Below are 24,104 nucleotides of genomic sequence, written 5' to 3' on the forward strand. Positions count from 1 at the left end.
CATTAGGACCTCGCGCTAGACCGTTACCCGGCCACTCACGCGTTGATGGACTGCCACCCAGCCACTTACACTTTGATAGACCGTACCCCGGCCTGTCGCTTATGCCGACTCAATTAGATGGGCTTACTTCCCGAACATTGGGCAAGTAATCAATTCATTTATCAAAACAGCAACCTTGTTGCGAATATAAAATACACCATAGAGCCGGATCCCTCAGGTTTTGAACGAGTATTTAAATCCCCTTTAAAAGGAAGATCTTAAATATAAAAATGAGTTTTGGGATCCGCTCTAACTTTTAAAAATCATTTTGAAGACTCGAAAACACTTTAAAGAGTGTTTGGAGTAATGCTGATTTAATGAAGTAAATCAGTCCCAATATATTTAGAAAATGTCTGAATATTATTATTTAAATAATATTCCCATAAAGAATAATCTTTATACAAATAATTGAAGTAGAAGTTGTAAGACTTATACTTGAAATGAGTATTAAATAACCAAAGATATACTTATATGAAAGTACTATCTTTATTTGAATAATCGAAAATAAGTTTGATTATCGAAACATTATTCTTTAATAAAATAAAGAATATATCTCAGCAAATAATCGGAGTCATAGATCCTCAAATGAATATTCAAATAATATTCATTAAATAATAAAGTTATCGAATAAACCTTATTCGATTAATAGTTTTGAAAACTATAACCATATATATAACCATATATATATATATATCTACTCGGGATCCTCGACTCCCGGTTTTAGAAAATGTTTTCACCTTTGGGTCCCTATACTAAGGGTATATGCAAATTACCGCTATCCTCTAGCATAGGTATTATGCAACTATAAGCATTTGAACCAACAGATATATAACTCAAGAATATGAGACAGACATGCATATATACCATATCACATGCTACAATATAACGCAAGAATTTGCTAATAACCAATATGCATTTATCGCAAGATCATGCATATACACATATACATCACAACAACAGTTATACGGGTAGAAAACTTGCCTGAGCGACTTGGGGTGATAAAAGGCTCGGGACGAGTCTGGTAACCTATAAACAACAAGTAAGTTGGAATTAAACCAAAGTCACTTGTAAATCTATATTTTAACTAACTTAGACTCTAACGCTTGTTTTGCACTTACTGATTTGCTTAAGTCACCCGGGTACCCTCGGCTCCACCATTTTTAATAATTTAATCCTTTACGAGTTTTAAGGCGATTCCTTCGCGAGTGTCTTACCAACTGCCTAACACACTTACCATAAATGTTTCATACATTAATTAACCCTTTTTGGTCTTTAACCTATGTTTCAAAGTAAGGCGAGGGGAAAAGTTTCGTTCGCGAAACGCCGTTACTTGAAACGGTCGTTTCTCCTAAACCGTGCATCGGAATTGAACGAACTATATATCAAAACGAAGCTCGTAACATGAGCTATCTAAACATGGCAGCGGTCATAATCTAGCAGGGGGTTCTCGGGTCCTAATGCTATGCACAAAAACAGTCCAAAGAAAATCGGACGTTACGACGGCTATGTTTACGCAATTTCCAATATTTTAAACCATTCAAAACCCTCCCAATTCAACCTCAAATCCAACATACAACCAACATCCATCCTTATCACATCATAACAACCTCAACCAATTCAATTTTAACATTCATACTTATGCCTAAGCTTAACTTTAACCATACTTAAGTTCTTTTAATCAAAACCACAACATTTACCATTCCATTTCACTACCATTTCAATTCCCAAACTCTAATCACAACAAAAAGCTACAATATCATTCTACTAATCAAAATCATCTTATAATACATAGGAATCTAGGGTTTGGAGATGGTATACCTTCCTTGAAGTGGTGGGAGGAGCTAGGAAGCCTTAAGAAGCTTTGAGAAGTCTTAGGAATGCTTGGATCTTCAAGGAAAACAAGAAAAACTTCAAGTTAAAAACTTGAAAACACTATTCATAGCCTTCTTCTTTGATTAAATGGAGAAGATGGAGAAGGAATTGATGGCTTAAACTCATGATATAGCCCTAACTAAGCATGAAGATGATTAGGGAATTAACTCACCAATTTAGGAAGCTTGGATCTTTGATTTTGAATTTCTTGCTCTTTTGAATAGTAAAAAGCCGAGAGCTTCTTCAAGAACAAGCCTTGGTTCTTTTTTATTTTGATGAAAATGATTTTACTTGGCTTGGTTGCTTTGTTTTTGTGTTTGATTTAGTCAATTACCTTGTTGCCCTTGAATTTGTGTGGTTCTCATTCAACCACACCTCCTTCCTTCCTATGTCATGCTTGTGTCATGTTGTGATGTCATCTTTCCCTCTTTGTCCTCCTCTCATTGGTTGGGTGACATCACTCCCTCTAATCCCTTTGCTTAACTTCCTAATCGTTTGCCTAATGACCGCTGATCTGTTATACGGTTCGCTTAACTTTCATTTTCGTTTATCGTTTGAAGGATCATACCCGGGATCTTATTACTTAGGTTCCCTTAACCTTTCTCAATACATTATATTCCTTTTTATGATCCTCTATTATAATCCTTTAATTTAAATCCGTTTTATCCTGTTACCTTATACTCAATCCTTTCCGTATCTAGTGGATTTCCGGGAAAAATCCAAGTGTTCGGAAATTGGATTCTGACGATCTTTACATACACTTATATACCACATAGAGTACTAATAATATCCCAGAAGATCAATAACAGAACACCTACATAGTGTGGCATGAAAAGTTTTCTCATTCAGCAAAAACACTATTCATAAGGGTTTCAAAAATTTCCCAAAAATTGGGGTTATTACAGTCTCCCCTCCTTAAAAGGATTCCGTCCCGGAATCAAATTGAAAATAAATAGGGATACTCTCTTAGCATTGCACTTTCTAACTCTCGAGTAAATTTTTCCACATTGTGGTCCTACCACTAAACTCCGCCTAGTTTGATAACCCTTCTGCTAAGCACTTGTTCCTTTTCACTCTATAACCCTTCTTGGTTGCTCCATATAGGTTACGTCGGGTTGCGTGTCTATGCACTCATATTCCCCTATTTGTCTGGCATCCGAATTACACTTCCTTAACATTGATATGTGGAACACGCTATGAACTTACTACATGTTCGGGGGTAGGGCTAGCTCGTATGCTAACTTCCCAAAACGTCTTAATATATCCAAGGGTCCAACAATTGGTGGACTTAGCTTTCCTTTCTTTCCGAATCTCATTAATTCTTTTCAAGGGAATACTTTTGACAATACAAGGTTGCCCCCTTCCTATTCTTTGTCCTTTCGTGTCAAATCGACATACTTCTTATGTCCTTCCTGGCTACTATCAGTCGTCCCCTGATTAGATCTATTATATCCCTGGTCCTTTGGACTAATGCGGGTCCGAGCATCTTGCGCTCTACAACTTCATCCTAACATAAGGGAGATCGACATTGTCTTCCCTCAAGGATCTCATAAGGCGATACCTCAATACTGACATATGATCTATTGTCGTAAGATAACTTAATCCGCGTTAAGTGATCATTCCAAATTCTTTCAAGTCTATTACACAGACTCTCATCATAGCTTCTAATCATTATAGCTTTTGCTTCTCACTACCCATCCTTTTTCCCAGTTCGTAGTCGCTACTATCTTCTGTTCCTAATATTATACTAGTTATACTTTTGCTCGCTAGCGTTCTATAACTTTTTAATAACCACGTCAACCTTAGTATCACGAATGTGTTTCCATTCCGCATACTACCACCACTTTATTACTCCTTTTTCAGTTGTTTCTATTTTCCAAAATTTGATCAATCAAATAGAAGTAAAGGAATTTGTTGAGAGATCACTATGATCATGAACACTTGTTATATCGCATAGTTAGTACAGAAGGTGGCCAGCCTTTAGTACTTGACAAGCAATTAAACAACATGTGGTATCCTACTAGGCTTCTATCACAAAGATAGATAGTCATTCGGCAATACCTCCCCTTCTGGAAGGGTTGTTCTTCTCAGCTTACATGAAATGAAAAGAAGAGAAAAGAGCGAACTGAAGAGAATTGTATATATATGTAAAAAAAAATATTGCCATAAAATATCTGGCTTGGAATCTACCTCTGAACTATAGAGGTTTGTCATAGGAGAACAAAACATATATGTATTTATATCAACATCGAGTATTATCGCATCGCATTTCACATGCTTAAATATTTGCTATTCCGTCCATCATTCTATGGACCCATGCACTTCCTCTAGCTTATACACAATTACCTTTGAAACTCCCTCGATATCGAAAATCGAACCTGGGATCTCATTCTAGACATCATCGTTACTAGAATTCTATGCTTGCATCGCAACCTTCCACGTATAATAATACGGCTCTCTATTGATAAGAAAGAATAAATATTCAATAGGTAGATACTCTACTTAATTAGTCTATCAATGATAACTTATACACTACCACTACCCGATTAGTGGTATTCAATCTTAACATCCATTCCAATACAACTCTCACAGTTGTAATCAGCTCATTACTCGCAGAATCATTGCTGCCTTACTATGGTCCACCACTGACCTACTGTAGTCATTCATTTTCCATGAAGTCTTAATAGCTAACCATACGGAGTCCATGCATCTCGTATCTAATTCTCCTAAGGAGTTAACATAACCACCAATCACAATTCATGAAGAACACTCCAAACTCTGACGTACTTTCATGACATGAAGCAGATAAAATTGCAGAAGAGTTTCAATCAAAGCAACGATAGCAGGTTAATTCCATTCTTAGTCATATGCCTTAAATAGAAGACTTAACTCAAAGGTTCGTTTAGTCCTTTTTGAAACATGGTCCTGGATTATTCTCAAGATAGTACCTCCTAAGATAGATAGCCCGTTCCTGGCAATTACACGAATTAAACCTTTACCAACTACTATTACGGTTGGGTATTGCACAGTCATCAGAAGGAATGTCACTCTTCCAAACCATAATACAACCTTCACAGTTTTAACCATCATCACTGTATTCTTTTGGCACAAGCGCCTATAATTATCCTCTTACCTTTAAAGTGTCGGCCACCTCTTTGGCCTTTCCTGATAGTAAAATTTCCTTACAGTCAATGTCACTTTAACCACCTCCAAATAAATTTTCTACCTTATTTCAATCACAGCTTATGTGAAAATGCTTTCCTTAAAATCTGATGAGTAAAAAAAAATCACCATTTTTCCATAAGTTATTGCCTCAGTCTTTAGAGGTTAATCACTGTCATGACTGACTCTCAATCATAATTAGAACATCTTTTATCTTAAGTCCTAATTGCCCTGAATAATTTCGACCATTACTGGTTCGATCCATACCTTCTCGTGGTTTAACACGTGCCCCACTTGACATCATTATAATTACGTCATATTTCCTTTATCAACATTTCTATTTTTGAGAATTTTGAATATTACCTTTCTCCTTGTAAAACCTCTAAGGTTATCCTTGAATCGTTCCTCCTGTATTCCCTAGATACAGGGCATATCAAAATACCATTTACTAATACTAGGCCCATTGTCTATATACTTCTGAAAAATTTCTCCACTGATCCTTAAAGGTTATTATTACCTTAATCCTTTCCAATTCATACTGTCAAAACTCATACTATCCCTATTAAGGGTGAAATGCCAACCTTTATGCATTCCCCTAGGATTCGTTTTAAGTTACCGATGTTCTATCCTTAATTCCACCTTTAAAAAGGTACAAGCATCCTTCCATGGATAAATAAAGTCATATATCCCTGATAAGGGTATCTTATTCAATCATTTCCACCTCGATAGTCTATACCGAATTTCACAATAGCATCCTTATTCAAGTTAAGGTCAATCCACATGGCCTCTAAAAGATAAAAATGGTTATCCGCTTTTCTTTCCTGATTTGGTAATGATCACATGGATGATCTGGAAGATATTGGTCGTGTTCAACGTGAACTTCTTCTTAATAAATCCTTATTTACTTTTGTTGTTTATCTCAACAGTCATCTCAATGTTGGGATATCTTTCATACCTGGCGTCTCCCTTCCTGGGTATCAAGCCACCGGTCTTACACTTCACATTCTTGAAGGTCACTTCCTTCATCCGATTTTCTTAATTTCTTACTTTCTTGTCTCCTCAGTCTATCCGCGTCTCATTATTTATCCTTCGAACTATCTCAAGGTTTCTTCGAATCCTCCCAACTTACAGGGGATAATATATATTTATCTCTTATGCCCTCAACCATCAATTTTAACTCATGGTGAATCACCCTCATTCTGACGATTACATACTTTTCTATTTCTATTACTACGAGTCTTTAGGGTTTCCTCATACCCAACTTCCTTATCATTCCTCAAACTCTATTGCCTTTATATTCCTTTCTCTTATCATTATTTCATGAACTAACACAACATAAGCATTGATTTCAAACATCCCGTCATTCTGGATTCGTGTCCTCAGAACGAATCTTGACAACTTTTACAACTTAGATTCATAATTTATCATACCCATCTGCCTTTGTTCTGACTCTAAAGCTTTTACACTATCTCCTTATCTCTGGGAATTACTTTCCCGAAAACAATTGACTGGACTTAAATCAGTTTATTATAATCTCTTGCTCCGTGCCTTCCTTGGTCTTTCACCAGCGGGTGGCCTCTCTCTTAGGAGGGTAAGTGACAAAAATAGTCTTTTGAGATTCGTCAATCATTTAGAATCTCAATGATTCTTATATTTCCTTTAGCCAGGCTCTTGCCTCGACTGGGTCAACCTGTTCCTTGGGAACTCTGAGAGCTTAGAGACTTACAGGTCCTGAAAGAATTTCCTATCGCATTGTTTCCTCAAGGTGGTGGTTGGGGATAATAGTCTAAGTTCTGTCTAGACAGGTCCATGAATTGCCGTATAGGAGTACCGTCTCGGGTCTCCTTTCCTTACTCGACTTTCTGTTTCCTTAGTATGAAATGTTTCATCCTACTCCCCATAATTGGGGTCATCTTTTAATTTACAATCCTCATTTTCCACTTCATTATGTTATGGGTTCCTTCTATCTTGATGGCGACCTCCCTGACTATCACGTTCAGGGTTTTCTCTAAATCTTATTCCTCAAACTAGCTTTCATCTAAGATTTCATCTTTAGGCTCTTAAACATTTGGAACCCAAATTCTGTAGGAATACCTCATTATTCCTTTATCATCTTTCTCGGTATTAATCTTTTATCTAATTGTTGGCTCTCTGCCTTCATTCATCACTTTTTCTGGCACAATATGCTCTTTTCCAATAATTCGGTCTCTATTGCAATCTCAAACAGCTTTTCGGTACCGGCTCCGGTTACCTTCACTACTATTTCCAAAATCTCTTATAAACTCTCCCAAAGGCATTATCATCTTGAGTCTCTCCTTTTTACTAAGGGCATCAGCCACCACATTGGCTTTCCCCGAATGATAAAGAATCTCCCAATCATTATTCTTGATTAGCTCTAACTGCCTCCTCTGGCATATGTTGAGCTCTTTCTACGTGAAAATGTACTAGAGCACTTATGGCTGAGGTAATTCTCGCACTTCTCTCCATACAAGTAGTGCCTCCAATCTTTAGGGTAAAACTATTGCCACGAGCCTAAGCTCATGGGCGGGGATATTGAATTTCATATTACCTTAATTGTCTTGACATGTACGCGATTACCTTACCGTGCTTCATAAGCACGCACCCTAAGCCCTTGTGCGAAGCGTCACTACACTTCACAAAATCGCGTTGCCGCATAGGGGCCATCACCAACCTCTGCTTCAGTTCTTGAAAGCTGTTCTCGCATTTCTCTGTCCATTCGAACTTCTCAGTCTTACGAGTAAGCCGCGTTAAAGGGGCTACTATCTTTACAAACTTGAACGAACCTCCGGTAGTGACCGGCCAATCCTACCTCTGGTAGTCGACCTAACCATGGTCATCAATTCATCAGTGGTCCTTTATCCAATCTTGTCAGGATCCTCCATGGGATCCTCCTCAACAACTATCCCTTCTAGGACAACATCCTCAACCGCTACATCCTCAATATCAACATCATACGGTCCTGCATTAGGACACTCTATCGGATCCACAATCCGATCTCCAATAAGTAATAAAACATCATCGCGTTGTTGCTCCTCAACCTCAGGGTTCGGTGTCCCGCTACCATATACGATAACGAACTACGCTCCTATCACGATATTTATAAGGGTTCCCATAAGGGTTTTAACTGTCAGTACTACGTTAGGTAGTCCGACTATGAACTTGGCAAGAGTTCTTATTATCTTAGTGAACTTATTATCTTAACGTCCCATCATCTCTGAGGTTTATAACGCTTAGCTCTGATACCATTTCTGTAACACCCCCAGATCCGGGGTCGGGGATCTGGGTGGTCACGGTCTTTCTTTCCACAATATCACTTCACTTAATTAATAATAATAACCTTATGCTGTGACCCCACACTAACACCCACCACAACCCGTTATAGTCTCAGAGATGAAATTGAAATAAGTACAAGTCTTTGAATCCACCATTTAAAAGTTATTACAACCCAAAATGATTACTTGATAAATTTACAGTTAATTGCCATTATCTGCCACAAGTTATAATTATACATAATTTGATTCTCAAAAGTAGATGGTCTGAACTACAATAGATCTACCTCTGCAGCTATAGCAGCTACAACATCATCGCGAAGACGCGGGACGCTTCCCACGCGCGTGCGCTGGGTCTGCTGGAGTCTGGTCATCTCTCCTAACTGTTGTTGTGTGATGAAAGAAGAAAGCAAGGGTGAGCAGCAAGCCCACCAAAATAATATGTATAATGATTAACAATATATGAGCCTTCTCATAGTACTCATGAAAGTCTTGGTCAAAAGAAATGAACCAAGTTCATATCTTAATGCGATGAAGTCGCAAAATATTCAGTATATATATACATATATACTTTTCAAAATATTGGAAGTCCTCTTCCATGCATAATACACACAGAGTTCCAGTGTATAACTATATAAAAATACCGTTGCAAGGTGATCTCATATATCTAACCTTGTCTCAACGTTTTTCTGAAAATCTTTGTCATGCATAAGATAATCATTTACTAGATATAAGTTTAAAAAAAATGAAGTTACAAGATACTCCAATATACTTTATATCCAAATACTACTTGAACTACCACCGTTCAAGTTATAATCAGTTTCAAAGTTCATCACCCAGATGAGACTACAAGATAAGACTTGAATAGATTCAATCTTTGAAATATCATTATAAATAATGAAGTTACGAGATACTTCATTAAGTCCTGATATATATATCCATATATATATATATATATATCTCATACATTTCCTGAAAATCTCTGTCATGTAAAGTATGAACAGAGTTATAATATCCAATGAATTTTGGAAAGGAAAAGAATTTTGGCATAAACCAGATATCTTGCTGATCAGGCAAAGATACCAATAAGTAACCTTTTCTACTGTAGATGGATGAATTCCTCACCGGTCATCACCCTGGCCGCATTAGGACCTCGCGCTAGACCGTTACCCGGCCACTCACGCGTTGATGGACTGCCACCCAGCCACTTACACTTTGATAGACCGTACCCCGGCCTGTCGCTTATGCCGACTCAATTAGATGGGCTTACTTCCCGAACATTGGGCAAGTAATCAATTCATTTATCAAAACAGCAACCTTGTTGCGAATATAAAATACACCATAGAGCCGGATCCCTCAGGTTTTGAACGAGTATTTAAATCCCCTTTAAAAGGAAGATCTTAAATATAAAAATGAGTTTTGGGATCCGCTCTAACTTTTAAAAATCATTTTGAAGACTCGAAAACACTTTAAAGAGTGTTTGGAGTAATGCTGATTTAATGAAGTAAATCAGTCCCAATATATTTAGAAAATGTCTGAATATTATTATTTAAATAATATTCCCATAAAGAATAATCTTTATACAAATAATTGAAGTAGAAGTTGTAAGACTTATACTTGAAATGAGTATTAAATAACCAAAGATATACTTATATGAAAGTACTATCTTTATTTGAATAATCGAAAATAAGTTTGATTATCGAAACATTATTCTTTAATAAAATAAAGAATATATCTCAGCAAATAATCGGAGTCATAGATCCTCAAATGAATATTCAAATAATATTCATTAAATAATAAAGTTATCGAATAAACCTTATTCGATTAATAGTTTTGAAAACTATAACCATATATATAACCATATATATATATATATATCTACTCGGGATCCTCGACTCCCGGTTTTAGAAAATGTTTTCACCTTTGGGTCCCTATACTAAGGGTATATGCAAATTACCGCTATCCTCTAGCATAGGTATTATGCAACTATAAGCATTTGAACCAACAGATATATAACTCAAGAATATGAGACAGGCATGCATATATACCATATCACATGCTACAATATAACGCAAGAATTTGCTAATAACCAATATGCATTTATCGCAAGATCATGCATATACACATATACATCACAACAACAGTTATACGGGTAGAAAACTTGCCTGAGCGACTTGGGGTGATAAAAGGCTCGGGACGAGTCTGGTAACCTATAAACAACAAGTAAGTTGGAATTAAACCAAAGTCACTTGTAAATCTATACTTTAACTAACTTAGACTCTAACGCTTGTTTTGCGCTTACTGATTTGCTTAAGTCACCCGGGTACCCTCGGCTCCACCATTTTTAATAATTTAATCCTTTACGAGTTTTAAGGCGATTCCTTCGTGAGTGTCTTACCAACTGCCTAACACACTTACCATAAATGTTTCATGCATTAATTAACCCTTTTTGGTCTTTAACCTATGTTTCAAAGTAAGGCGAGGGGAAAAGTTTCGTTCGCGAAACGCCGTTACTTGAAACGGTCGTTTCTGCTAAACCGTGCATCGGAATCGAACGAACTATATATCAAAACGAAGCTCGTAACATGAGCTATCTAAACATGGCAGCGGTCATAATCTAGCAGGGGGTTCTCGGGTCCTAATGCTATGCACAAAAACAGTCCAAAGAAAATCGGACGTTACGACGGCTATGTTTACGCAATTTCCAATATTTTAAACCATTCAAAACCCTCCCAATTCAACCTCAAATCCAACATACAACCAACATCCATCCTTATCACATCATAACAACCTCAACCAATTCAATTTTAACATTCATACTTATGCCTAAGCTTAACTTTAACCATACTTAAGTTCTTTTAATCAAAACCACAACATTTACCATTCCATTTCACTACCATTTCAATTCCCAAACTCTAATCACAACAACAAGCTACAATATCATTCTACTAATCAAAATCATCTTATAATACATAGGAATCTAGGGTTTGGAGATGGTATACCTTCCTTGAAGTGGTGGGAGGAGCTAGGAAGCCTTAAGAAGCTTTGAGAAGTCTTAGGAATGCTTGGATCTTCAAGGAAAACAAGAAAAACTTCAAGTTAAAAACTTGAAAACACTATTCATAGCCTTCTTCTTTGATTAAATGGAGAAGATGGAGAAGGAATTGATGGCTTAAACTCATGATATAGCCCTAACTAAGCATGAAGATGATTAGGGAATTAACTCACCAATTTAGGAAGCTTGGATCTTTGATTTTGAATTTCTTGCTCTTTTGAATAGTAAAAAGCCGAGAGCTTCTTCAAGAACAAGCCTTGGTTCTTTTTTATTTTGATGAAAATGATTTTACTTGGCTTGGTTGCTTTGTTTTTGTGTTTGATTTAGTCAATTACCTTGTTGCCCTTGAATTTATGTGGTTCTCATTCAACCACACCTCCTTCCTTCCCATGTCATGCTTGTGTCATGTTGTGATGTCATCTTTCCCTCTTTGTCCTCCTCTCATTGGTTGGGTGACATCACTCCCTCTAATCCCTTTGCTTAACTTCCTAATCGTTTGCTTAATGACCGCTGATCTGTTATACAGTTCGCTTAACATTCGTTTTCGTTTATCGTTTGAAGGATCATACCCGGGATCTTATTACTTAGGTTCCCTTAACCTTTCTCAATACATTATATTCCTTTTTATGATCCTCTATTATAATTCTTTAATTTAAATCCGTTTTATCCTGTTACCTTATACTCAATCCTTTCCGTATCTAGTGGATTTCCGGGAAAAATCCAAGTGTTCGGAAATTGGATTCTGACGATCTTTACATACACTTATATACCACATAGAGTACTAATAATATCCCAGAAGATCAATAACAGAACCCCTACATAGTGTGGCATGAAAAGTTTTCTCATTCAGCAAAAACACTATTCATAAGGGTTTCAAAAATTTCCCAAAAATTGGGGTTATTACAAAAGTCTTCTAATACACACTACACACTACTGTCCATACTACATAATCATAACAACACTACTCAGCATCTTCATCTCAAAATCTCTAACTCAGCTCCAAGGAAACTCTGGTCCTGCCAGCCTCTCAAAGTCCTCCATCACCTCAGTAGCTCAGCCCAGCAGTGCATCAGGGCCTCTGCCAGGTAGTGTAGCTCCATGTAACCTAGCCTCAAGAACCCTTCGTGTCACATGAATTTCCTCTCGAAGCTCCCTCACACCACGATTAACATCTGTAGTCCTGATGATATGCTGTAGCTCTCTAATCTGAGCCAACAAGGAATCACGCTCCAATAGAAGAGCCTCATACCGGTAATAAGGAACTGGGGGCAATGTAGACTGGAATGGGGCACTCGCTACTGAATGCCCAGTGGAATCTGAATCAGCTGGTGGGGGTCCTCTGACAGGTGGCCTCATGCCTGGAGGTGGAATAGCCTGCAATGGTACGGGCTGCAACACCGGTGGAGGTAGAATAGCCAATGCTGGTGGAATAACAGGACGTGGATCCGATGCTGGTGCTCCAACTGAAGGCTCTGAGTGATCAGCTGATACGGGAATAAAAGAGTCGGCCATCTCTGCTATCTGAAATCATATCGTAATATAAGAATCTCGTACCATAACGCAATTTACACTAATACCTGATATACCGAAACACTCAACCTCTCAACGTTCTATCATCCTATGCCTTACTTCTAATCCTAACCCTCTACCCATTCCCGTTAACCTAGGCTTGTGTCAGTGACTTATAACCTGTAGCTCTGATACCAAACCTGTGGCGCCCTCCAAACCTGGGTCAGAAGTTTGGGGTCCACACACACACCTTAATTATAACCTGCTTATAACAATAATAAAGATAATAATAATATATGCAATGACCCTACTTACCAACCACCACGGACCGCAACAGGTTAAAGTATGCACACAAGCCAAACACACTAATATATTACAAACCGTTCAAATCCCAACTATTTCAAATTCAACTGAGTATTAAACATTATTACAAACTTTTACAAACTTAAATTATTCCAAAAGAAGCCTACTAGCTCAGCTTTCTCAACCTGAACCCCTAGCTCTCGCGCTGGACTGGGGATCCTCTTTACCAACTGGTTCCTTTTTAACTGGAAAGAATATAAACAACATTGCACAAATGAGCTAACTAGCTCAGCAAGTCGTAATGACAAAACTGAGAATAATGATCATCAGGTGAATATGGTTATGATATCAAGTGAACAATGGATTATGATTTAGAATTAGATATTATACTTTTAATTTAAAACCAAGGTTAGGCTGCTGATCAGTCACGCACTAACCCCGAGCAAGGCACACAGCATTGCTCTAACTACTGGATCCAAGGCACACATTGGCCTAACTTGACCATTATATGGTCTGACCATGAATCTGGTCCACAATTTTATAAAAACAATCCAATTCTAACATAATAACAGAATATGCAATAATAAACAATAACTGAAATCATTAACAACAATAAATGTTTAACAATGAAAGGGTTTCAATCCTTGTAAGGATCAACAAGGTACTTTCAAAGCTTGAATGCTGGGTAATGAAAGAATTGGATAACAAAGGAAACAATGTTTCAGGGTTTCAAGGATTTGGTCTTTCAAAGCATAAGATATCATGGATTGAGTATATAGTAATCCAGTTCAGTGTTTGGTATTTAGTTTGTATGTATTTGTGGAGTAGTATCGTAGATTTGTGGTTCATGTTTGGGTATACAATAATCAATGGCTTAGAAAGAATATGGTTCATAGCTCAAGAATAATAACTGAAATCAGGATTTAGGTTTCCGTGCTTCAAAGCACTTGCAATGTCAACAAAACTATCAAGAATTACAATATCTCGAGAAAGTTCAGAACACTTGCCTGATATTAGCTTACTATCCTGCACTTGCTTTCAATCACAATCATCTTACTCCTCAACTACCTGTTTCCCTTTCCTACGCCTTTCCTCTTCTGCTCACATATCATAAGCATCTATCAATCATCAACTCACAGGATTCTATTCAACACATACTTCTATCTACCCTTCGTTTTACCCAAATTCGATTAACGGATTGAAATCTATGCAATAACCAAGTAAACACCGAATATATAGACCGATAGTCAAACAACAGGTCACGTATAACACATAATACATCACGTAATCAATGACATATCATCTATAAAGAAGTCTCGGGTCATAAATATGCTTTCGGGTATTTAAAATGATTTTTAAAACATTTTTCGGAATTAAAACGGGTCGTTGGATCAATTTCGGGTTAATAAACAGGGTTCGGTTGGCCCATTCTGGCTCCGAAATAATTTTAGAATAATTATCGAGCCTTGGAAATAATTTAGAATAATATTTTAAAGCTCGAAACTAATTTTTAGAATTTTTAAATCATTTTTAAATAATTAAATCTAATTAAATAACTAATTAAAATCAATTAATAATTAATTAAATCAATTAATCAATTAATTTTCGAATTAATTGACTAATTAATCAATTAAAAATTAACTGAAATTAATTAACTAATTAATTCAGATTTATTTGTGAATTAAAAATAATTTTCGGAATTAAAATAATAATTTTTAGAATTTTTAGAATTTTCAGAAATTAAAAACGAATTTTTATAATAAAAATAAATAGGAAATATGATTTTTAAACATTTTTAAAACAGAAATCCAATTTTTGCAAAGTCTGGAAACTACAGGGACCAAACTGCATCGTTTTCAAAAGTCCAGGGACCAAACTGTAAATTTTACATCCCATCGCCGGAAAACACAGGGGTGGCCGGAGAACATGATTCCGGCCTCCTCACCTTGCCACAAGCTCCAGATCACATCTACAGGTTACCAGGAACACAACCATGCAATCAAAACAACCTAACAATCCCTAAGTTGGCCGGAATTTGGCCGTGAAGTTTTCCAGTTTCCGGCGAACATCGGAAAACTTCAAAACACAACTCCCTTCTCTACAGACCTCGTTGGTTCATGAAACTTATACGACTAGATTGCAAATTTCACAGAGAACACAACCCACTATAACACAACATCAATCTATCACAGAATAAGAAACCCCCAAATTTCAATTAAGAACATTCATACGGGTTATAAACCCTAATTTTGAAATTCGAAAATTAAACTCAAATTTGAACATGTTATTGAACTCCAAATCAGACGTATGACATATGAAAATCATCAGGAAAACAAGCTCTACAACATGCAATCATCAAATCATACAAACAATCATCCGAACAAAAATTCATATTTTTAATAAAATAAATTCGAAAATAAATAAATTTTTAGAAAAATACCCTTGATTTCTGCAGTGAAATAAAGCTCAGAATCTGATAGAACACCTCAAATCCTTCGTTTTGGTTACTCAAGCTTTAAAAACAGAGATCGGTAACGCCTTCGTTTTGTTGTTTGATTCTTAGAACAGTTTATGTAATTAGGGTTTTTCTCTGAAAATTATGTAATTACCTATCTGCAAATGATTTTGATACGAAATAAAATACGGTAAAAGGCTATTTATAATTAAGGAAAATTTGTATCCCGTTGGATCATTCCAGATATAAAATAGTACGTTTATCTGTAAAAACTGATCCAAACGGTATCGGTTTTCGGGATAATTATCCAAATTAGTACAATTTATACTGCGGTCTTGGTCTCAGCGCCTGGTTACACGTATTACGAAGTGATAATTGGGATAGTTTAATAAAAACCTCCTGTTTATCGATAATACGGGTTTTATTGATTTACCGAAATGAATATTGTTTCGAAAATGTTGCGCCGGGACCCGCGCAGGACAAACCGTAAGTCGGATCGAAAAAGTTGAAACATGAAAAATGCTCGGAATATTACAATTAGGTTAGGAAGGAGTTCTCGGAAGAGTTTCGGGTTCCAAAAACGTAACAACGGTTGACGTCGGTTGGTTCCCGTTTTTATAAAATAGATTTTAATTACCCGGAAAAAGATTTTAGAAAGTTCATATGATTCTTATAAATCCATAAATCAACATAAAAATAATTAGGAAGATATGACAATTATCTATATTTTATTTTGGACATATAAAAATTAAAATACTCAATTAATATTATTTTTGAATATTCAAGTACAGATAACACTTAACAATTAACTCACAGAATAGATACTGGGCACACATAATAATATCAAAAATAATTACACGATATATCCCGGATATTACAAGATTTGTAGAAGAATGGTTGCTGCTCAAGATTAGTATTAATTCTCTATTAATTAATTAAGTCATATAATTTAATTAAGAAAATAAATTATATCTGCAAAGATTAATTTATTGATTAATTGAATTAATTGATTAATTAATTCTGAATTAATATTAAGGATTTTCAGAATTTTAATTGGATTAAAATCTGTTTTAAATTCAACAAGACAACCGTTTGTATTAGTATGACAATCGGTATGACAATCAATAGTCATACCGAAAGTCATGCTAGTACAAATAATTGTCTTGCCGAAAGTTACACTGGGAGGAGATAGTCTTGCTAGTTCATTTTGATAGTCATACTGAAAGTCTCTCCAGTTCAAAGGATAGTCTTGCTAGCTATTGGGATTGTCTTGCTAGTTCAAAAGGATAGTCTCACTGAATGTCCTACCAGCTAAAAGGATTGTCATACCAGCTCTATTCAAGTCTGTTGATTAGTTAAAAAGGAAAGCAGCAGAACAGAAGTCAATCAATCAACACAGAACACAACTCAAGAACAAAGCAGCCGCCTCTGAAACATTATATCTTCTCTGCTAAATTCAAGATCAAATTTCTAGTTGGCAAAGTTAAATCCAAACAACTAGAAATCATTCTCTTGTTCTTGTGTAACAATCTAGCGGATCAAAATCCCTATAACTTAATCTCAAATCGCGTTTAGCATTTGATTCTAATTATTGCAAAAATAGAAAAAGTTCATGTCGAATTTATTCTAAATTTGTAACAATTAAATTGAGATTAATTCCTTGTAATCGATACAGTTGTTGTAACACCTTTCAAGTTTAATAATATTTTTATTTAACTTGAATTTTTTTTCACATTTTTTATTCCGCATTTAATTCGATTATTCGGTACTGTTTGTATTCAACCCCCCCTTCTACAAACACATTGGGACCTAACAATTGGTATCAGAGCCTTCTGATTAACAAACAAATCAAGATCCTAGACTTTTGTGATATTTCAACTCCTTGAATTTTTATTTATTCGAAAATTCATAATGACTTCACAAAAAGTTGGAACCGTTAAAATTCCACTATTTGATAAAGAAAATTATATCATGTGGAAGAAGAAGATGCTATTATTTTTACAAGTTGCAAATCCCATATATCTCAACTTGTTAAAGAAGGGTCTAAAAACTCCAATATTGAACCAGAGGTGATAATAGATGATGTTGTGATTACCAAAGCTAGAACCTATCCAAAAGAGCCTGAGGATTTTTCTCCTGCTGAAAAAGTAGAAGCCTCCTTGGATGCCAACCTTCAGTTAATTTTAGTTGATTCCTTCGATCCCTTGATGAACAGACATGTGATGAACTGTAAAAATTCCAAACACATCTGGGAAACTATTGAGGTGATTAATGAAGGTACAGAGGAAGTTAGGGAGAACAAGTTGGAGATCCTAACCTCTGAGTATGAACATTTTAAATCCAATCCAGGAGAAGGAATTACTGAAGTGTTTGAGAGGTACAATGCGTTGATCAATAACCTGAACATAAATGGAAAATATTATTCAATTAGGGAGGTCAACAAAAAGTTCCTTTTAACACTGCCAACTCATCTTGAACATAGAATCACTGCCATTAGAGAAGCTAGAGATCTGAGTGAGATTTCTTTGGATAGACTCTATGGTGTGTTAAAAACCTATGAGTTGGAGCAGATTCAGCAGAAGGAAGTCTACAGGAAAGATAGAATGGTCAGCACATCTACTGCTCTTGTAGCTGAAGGTCAACAACAACAACAATCTCAACAGTCGGAGAGAATGGTACAGTTTTCCAAGGCTGAGGAAAATGTGATAGTAGCATAATATGATCCTCCAACTACAAATCAATCCAGTGATGATTTTTATTCCTTGGAAGAGCTGGAGCAATTGGAAGATGAGTCAATGGCCCAAATTGTCAAGAGATTCTCCAATGTCAGATTCAAGAGAAATCCCAAGTATAAGTACAAGTCCAACTACAACAGATTCCAGACAGGTGGATCTTCATCCTCTAACACCAGTAGTGGTGGATACAAAACAGGGATGGTTGATCGGAGCACCATTAGATGCTATAACTGCAATGAGTTGGGACATTTTGCCACAGAATGCAGGAAGCCAAAGCAAGTAAGGAAGAACTCTTATGATTCAAATCAGAAGAGTAACTCTGAAAGGGCTTACCTGGCAAAGGGAAGAAGCTGGGATGATACTGATAGTGAAGATGAAGAAGATGAGAATCTTGCTCTTATGGCTATTGATGGAAAAGCTTCATCGTCAAGAAAAGAGGTAAAATTTACTGATGTTGAATTAGTTTATCATCTAGGAGGTTCCTTAGATTGTGCTCGTCGTGATAATGAACTGTTAAGTCAGCAGATCAAAGACCTTGAGAAAGAGGTCAATAAATTAAGACTTGTGCACATTAATCAAGACAAATTAAAAGAACAAGTATCTTTTCTAGAGAATAGAGTTGACTGTTATAGAAAACTCGAAACTATTCTCAAAGACAAGATCACCGGTCTTGAGACTAAGGTTAGAGCCTACTTCAATTCTTGTTCGAAGGCTAAAGAGTTCTACAGTAAGCAAGCTGTAAATCAAACATCTGGAATAGGTTATGATTACAATGTTGCTATTGGAGAATTAGGCATAAACTCCCCTCCTCATGTCTGTGCTAAAGGGAGGGAAGTACCACATGTGCTTAAGGGTGTTGATGAACCCCTCTATAAAGCATCAATTGCTGAACCATTTGATGCGACCTATTCTATTATTCAAGAAGAAATACGTGCTGAAGATCATGCAAATGAGAAGGTTGTTTCCGAGTCAAGTGTGTCGAAAGTTCCAGTCAAAGTTGTGAAAGCAACTGAGACTAACTCCGACACACATGAGTTGGATAACAAAAATGCCATGTCTACCATGCATAAATTGCATGCTGTTAATCACTCTCATAAAGCATGTGGTGTTGCTAATTGTATGTCTTGTGCTTTTAATTTGATGTATGCTTATTTTAATGGTAAGCATGTTTCTATTGATAAGACTACTCCTCGTCAGCATGTGAATAATAAGAAGCATGATAGGTCTAAGACTGCTAGTCCTTCGAAGGCTAGAAAGGAGACATTTGTGCCTAAGCCTAAACAAAAATTTGTTAAGGCTGTTTATAAGGTCAAATGTTCAGTCATTGAGAAAGTTGAGACCACTAAAATTAAAAATGTTGTTGTGCTTGAAAAAGGACAATTCTACAAGTATGTCGGGCCCAACCAAGTTTGGGTTCCGAAGAAGGTCTAATCCATTTGTAGTGCAGGGCATTAAACAGGTGTAACCGGTAGTGTGGATTCTTGACAGTGGATCATCAAGACATATGACCGGAGATAGAGCCCTTCTATCAAATGTGGATTGAGAAAGCTGGCCCACTGGTTACCTTTGGAGATAACAGCAAAGGTTTATCTGAGGGATATGGCTGTTTGCAAGCTGGGAATGTTATCTTTAAAAATTTGTATATTGTGCTAGGTTATTATCAGGAAGCAGTATCTAACATATAGCACCAGTGACGAGACTTGAGAATATTACGACATATCAGGCACCTGCTACACATTACACTTGGAATTGGACTCTAGTAAGATGTGTACAAGTGTACTCCTGGTTGGTGAGTCAAAAGAGGAAGTCAATGCACCACAGTTCATGGACTTTGCAGCTGCAGATCTATTGAACTATGCAATCTCTTCTTCACAATCTCACTTCAGGTTGGTATGAACTAGTGTACTACTCAAGCAATCGTCAAGGACATGGTATGGCACTCTAACTGAAATAATAATTTAATATAAACTAGTAGAGTCGTCATATTTATAACCCTCTTTATCACTAGGCACAATCATATTGTTTTATATGTGCAGTGATATATTGATAATGCTATCATTAAACTCAAACTTCTTTCTACATTAGTGATTTCTTATATCATGTAAAATCTTTTGAAATCACTATTGTAAATCACTTTCTCTCTATTGTCATATGTTCTGTGATACAGGTTCAGTCTCCAATGACTTTCTTTAATTGACAGTCATGAGGTTGAAAACCCACAACATCTATCCCAGACTGTAAAGACAAACACAGAAACGATACCAACCAACACTCTATTACCACTAAATGTAGTATGAATGAGCGTGAGGGAGATAGTGCCTTAGTGCACCACATAAGGAAGGTTCTGAAGTCAACTCAGTAGCTCTGTCTCCTACATAGATGAGTAGTATTTAAACCGAGACAACTGCTAACCCCCATACATCTTCTCAAAAAGATGTAATGGCTGAAAAGGCATAAAAATAGTTACTAGATTCATTCTCTCAACATGATGCGTCTATTGAATTTTGCCTGTCGGCCAAGGCATCCGATGTAGTGTCACCACTTCAAACATAAACAATTCTTGATGCACAAGGAGAGGTTACACACACAAAGGATGAGTTGACGGAAACAAGAGTTTTGACCATTTTAAGGTCAGATTCGATTGTTTAAGGTTCGTTAATGGACCAATTGCCTTTACAGGTGTTAGGAGAGGATACTGATCCAAAAGCCATATGTCAGTGGTCAGTGTCTACCTCCCCAGGCTTAAATCCCCTAGATGCATCTGCAGATAGTGGATCTGACATAGGTGCAGATCGAAAACTTGTTGACAATGATTCAGATATTACCTGATGAGTCACAAGGAAATGTCTTCACAGACATTAGAAGGGAACCTTGATCTTTATGCTAAATTCTTTGGATCATTGTTTACCTTCCCAGAATTCAAATCTGGAACCCTAAAAGGGAAACTAGCAACTTGTAGATTATGACTCAGATTCATCTGACGAGTTTAACAAGGATGGGGATTTACGAACTCCCATTGCACCACCTGTGACCTCCTTAAAGATGGCTAAGGTGATTTTCCTTGCAGGTAAAGCTGAATTTTGGAGCTATGAGAGGAGTGATACACTTGTGAGAATGAGTGTAAACACGAGTGGAGAAAAGAGTGAAACACATGTGAGGTACACTAAACAGAATCACACAGTCACAGTGAGGAAGAAAGAGAAACACTTGTTATTTCTTTTCCAACCAAGTGAAATATGAGAACTCCTTCAGACGACGGCATACATTCCTTCTTTAAGGGGGAGATAAAAGATTAAGTAATAGTTTGGAGGATTCCTCAACGAAGGGGGAGAAATAACAGGGAGGAAGAAAAAGATGAAGAACATGTACACTACACCACTCCATTATTGTTTGTAGCTACGGATCCTATTGTACGGACACAAGGTGATTTTCTAGTAAGAGAAGAAGCTGTTTTCAAAAGGGGAGTACCATTAGTTTTTATCTGCGGATCCTATTGTACGGGAGAGGTGGTAAACGAAGGTGATCTTCTTTAATCAGTTGATTCTCATAGGGGGAGAAGCAAGACAGATATGCGCTTCCCAACAGGAAATGTGGTTGTACAAAAGAAGATGATGGTTTTTATCTGCGGATCCTATTGTACGGGAGAGATGGTAAACGAAGGTGATCTTCTTTAATCAGTTAATTCTCATAGGGGGAGAAGCAAGACATATATGCGCTTCTCAACAGGAAATGTGGTTGTACAAAAGAAGATGAAACTACTTGAAGATATGTTCAGTCTAGAGGAACATATATTTGGAATCTGGAAAAGGTTAAATGTTATCCGGAACTTTTCTGCTATTTACTTTGCATTTCTGTTTATATCTTTTTCTTATTTGTTAGTTGAGTTATCCTCTAGGTATTTGTGTGTTATTGTCTAACAAACAAATAGGGGGAGATTGTAAGGCATATGTCATGGCCTATTTGTTTATTCGAGGATTTAACTCAACTCAAATAAGAATGTAACAAGTAAATAGTGGATCTACCGTCAAAGAGATCTCATAAAGTAACATCTGTCAAAAGATTCAGAAACAAGGTTCATCTACAGACTTGAGGAATTAATTCACTGGAAGAAGCTCAAGAAATTGATCAAGCCTCAGTGATACAAATCAAGATTGTGGATTTAATCAAGTGATAGAGATCTCGTCAGGGTATCAGAGAATTACAAGGATTTAATTTGAAGAAAATCAAGTTGTCAAAGTCAAGACATGGAGAAACGTCACGGAAGTTAGTCACTCATGAACCAAACAGTACATCGAGTGTCAACATTGAAGTGGTGGAATTGATTCATAATTTTCAGTGATTTTCAGAAGATTTGTAGAAGAATGGTTGCTGCTCAAGATTAGTATTAATTCTCTATTAATTAATTAAGTCATATAATTTAATTAAGAAAATAAATTATATCTGCAAAGATTAATTTATTGATTAATTGAATTAATTGATTAATTAATTCTGAATTAATATTAAGGATTTTCAGAATTTTAATTGGATTAAAATCTGTTTTAAATTCAACAAGACAACCGTTTGTATTAGTATGACAATCGGTATGACAATCAATAGTCATACCGAAAGTCATGCTAGTACAAATAATTTTCTTGCCGAAAGTTACACTGGGAGGAGATAGTCTTGCTAGTTCATTTTGATAGTCATACCGAAAGTCTCTCCAGTTTAAAGGATAGTCTTGCTAGCTATTGGGATTGTCTTGCTAGTTCAAAAGGATAGTCTCACCGAATGTCCTACCAGCTAAAAGGATTGTCATGCCAGCTCTATTCAAGTTTGTTGATTAGTGAAAAAGGAAAGCAGCAGAACAGAAGTCAATCAATCAACACAGAACACAACTGAAGAACAAAGCAGCCGCCTCTGAAACATTATATCTTCTCTGCTAAATTCAAGATCAAATTTTTAGTTTGCAAAGTTAAATCCAATCAACTAGAAATCATTCTCTTGTTTTTGTGTAACAATCTAGCAGATCAAAATCCCTAGAACTTAATCTCAAATCGCGTTTAACATTTGATTCTAATTATTGCAAAAATAGAAAAAGTTCATGTCGAATTTATTCTAAATTTGTGATAATTAAATTGAGATTAATTCCTTGTAATCGATACAGTTGTTGTAACACCTTTCAAGTTTAATAATATTTTTATTTAACTTGAATTTTGTTTCACATTTTTTATTCCACATTGGGACCTAATAATTCTTCTCTCGTCAAAAAAGCTCTTAGACACTGGATTTAAATATAAATATGGACATGAGGAAATGTATGATTATGCAATTGAATGCTTTAAACAGAAGTGTCTTTTCTAAAATTTATGTTGGAATGCAGCGAACAAAAGGTTCTTCTATAAAATTTATATTCGACGGTACCTACTACGTATTAAGTATCTTCATATACAAGTGAAAGGATGTGTGTGCATTTTACCTTTCTGGATCCTATTTAAGTGCTGATTATGTTTGGTCTAGCTTGATTATCTGTAATATAATTTGATCAAACTAGCTTGATTATCTGTAATATAATTTGATCAAAATTATTATCCTTCTTACTTTACTTTTAGCTTTAAAACAGGGGTGATGGTAATAGAAAATTCTTGTAATGTAATATGAAACTAGCTCTATATCCCGATTGTCATCAAATAATTTAACATTGACAC

General features: G+C 36.1%; 1 pseudogene; it reads left to right on the forward strand.

Annotated features, from left to right (window-relative positions):
* The window catches only part of LOC141690656 (vestitone reductase-like), a 112,154-nt pseudogene extending 88,394 nt beyond the window's left edge, over positions 1-23,760 (forward strand).
* The last annotated feature ends 344 nt before the right edge of the window (positions 23,761-24,104 follow it).

Source organism: Apium graveolens, chromosome 10 (genome assembly GCF_009905375.1).
Source record: "Apium graveolens cultivar Ventura chromosome 10, ASM990537v1, whole genome shotgun sequence".
In the NCBI taxonomy this organism is placed as follows: Eukaryota; Viridiplantae; Streptophyta; class Magnoliopsida; order Apiales; family Apiaceae; genus Apium; species Apium graveolens.